Source organism: Portunus trituberculatus, chromosome 31 (genome assembly GCF_017591435.1).
Source record: "Portunus trituberculatus isolate SZX2019 chromosome 31, ASM1759143v1, whole genome shotgun sequence".
Lineage (NCBI taxonomy): Eukaryota > Metazoa > Arthropoda > Malacostraca > Decapoda > Portunidae > Portunus > Portunus trituberculatus.
The window spans coordinates 27230599-27233098 of record NC_059285.1 but is presented as its reverse complement, the minus strand read 5'-3'; positions in this window follow the sequence as shown (position 1 = coordinate 27233098).

Sequence of the window (2500 nt, the reverse complement as noted above, 5' to 3'; positions counted from 1 at the left end):
ATATGGCTCACCTTGTTTAAGCATAGATATATTATTATTACTCTATGCTGATTTCATCATTATACACATATGCAAATGTTTGTTCTTTTAATTCTTACTAAAATTTTTACTGAATGACATTAAATAGATATGTATTTTCAAGAAAATGTCTTTGTTCCATAACAAAAATTTTGGAACATTTGATGCTCCTTATTGATTGCTTAGAGATGAAACTTCATGCCAGGTTTTCTAATTCACAAAAGTCCTGAATGCAGCAGCATGGTAAAAGCCAAATACAATTGAAAGAAAAGCTTTATAAAACTGTCATAGAAACTTGATCATTAATAATGAGCATGTTTTTCTTTTCACCTAAGGTCATTTGCATTTGTGAAAATTCTATATTCTATTACAGTAGTGAACCTTATTTTGTTTACCATATTTTTCAAGTTGAAGTAAGCATGATAAGGTTCATTTTGGAACTATTGTGAGAAGAGGCAAAACAAATGTGAAGCTGTAAAATATTCCAGTTACCAAGCACATTTGAGTGGAAAGTAACACATCCTGCATCGACAAAAGACAACAAAAGATGATCCTGATAAGGGAGCAAAGAATATTTAAAAGTTGTTCCCTTTTTTTGGAAACTGTTTCCAGGGCTGAGTCTCATCAATGTAAACAGAATCAGTGATGATGATAATATTAGATGTAGGTCTGAAATGGTGGGATTGGACTTGCCGTCTTAGGTGGCTTGCACACCAACGCAACTGGTTGCTTGAAACCAGTTGTGTGTGATAAATTGCATGCAACCAGTTGCATGCTTAGCCTCACACCAAAGCAACTATTCATTTATTAGTTGCATTCGAAATGTCAGACGACAAAGATGTATGTGTTCTTTGGTGGTGGCTTAAAAATAAGAAAAAGAAAAGAAAGTACTGGATCCATCCTTTCTTAGCAGATAAAAGCATACTTGTTACCAACTGGCCAAAGAATTCAATGGAGACCCTGAGAAATTTCAAAATTTCTACAGAATGAGTGAACCTGCCTTTCAACAACTCCTGGAACTAGTCGGCCCTCATATAAAGGTATCTGAAATGGACAGACAGATGACAAGACAAGTGACAGATAGCACAGCGAGTGACACAGACCGTCTTCTACCAAAGATCACACAACTGACTCGCATGCAACCATTTTGGCAAGTTGCATGAGACTGCAATTGCGTAGTTCCATGCAACTCAGTGTGCGCGTTTCTATGTATTTGCATTGAATGGTTGCATGCAACTGGTTTCAAGCAACCAGTTGCGTTGGTGTGCAAGCCGCCTAAAAGATCATCCATGCAGTCTGCAGCTGTAGTGATAAAAGCTTTACTCCTAACAATCCTAACTATATATGCTTTCCTTATTGGCACAGATGTGGATAGATTCAAGAGAATGATGTACTAAGTCATAAATGATATGTATGGTTGACATCTTATTTCACTACTGAAAATTGGATTGGCAGAATGTTAAAGTGTGCATATCTAGCAATGGATGCACATTTGGAGTCTCTCCCTTATCTTTCCTCTCCTTGCAGCTGGTCCAGGCAGGTTCTGAGGCACTGTCCTCCTATTCCAACTACCAGGGGAGCACTGAGCGTCCCATCTATCACCGGGTGATGGACCCTCTCAGGAAGGTGGGACAGAGGATCTATAAGGTAAGAAAATGGAAGGATCTTTTACAATGTTGCTTCTGCTATAGATAAATGCAATTTTCAGTTTTCACACAGTGCCTTTTCAATCTTTTTATGAATGGTTCCTACAAGATTTTATTAGTGTCAAGTCAGTCCTCATAGATTATTATAACATGTGAAATTATATTTATTTGTTATTTATCATAATTTGAAAATGTTACTTTTCTAATTTTTACTGTTTTTAAGATCCAGTTTGCACAACTCTGCACTGTCTTGTAAAGGAAAAGGGTGTACACTCAACCCTCGATTTGCCGGACTAAAAGGGGGGAAGGCTTGTCCGGGAATGGCAAATGTCCGGCAATGGAAAATGTCCGGGGGTTTACCCCCTTGCCGGACTTTACCCTATACAGGTTGAACCCCGCTTTAACGGCACGCGATTTACCGGAATCCCGTGTTTAACGGCAAAAATTTCCGGTGGGAACATAGTGTTGTCTTTAACGGCATTTCGGCACCTGCACCAGCTGTACCAGGAAGTTGGAAAATAAATCAGACGTTTTTTGTTCAGAAAAACAAAACTGAGGGAGAAAAAGAGACTTGGATGTGGAAGACAAAGAAAAAAAATAAAAGAAAGGCAGGATCAGGAAGAATAGAAGTAACAGGAGGTGCCGAGGCAAAGGCAAAACCTCCGACGACCCATCATCATCATCATCATCATCTCACCACGTGGGGCCGTAACACATGCCAATGCCGCCGAACACATCTGTACTGTTTTTTTTTATTAGCATTTACCTTACTGTAGATATATTGATGGTAGCACAACACTCGTGTGACGCGGCAGACTTGTTTACAGTCCAGCAGA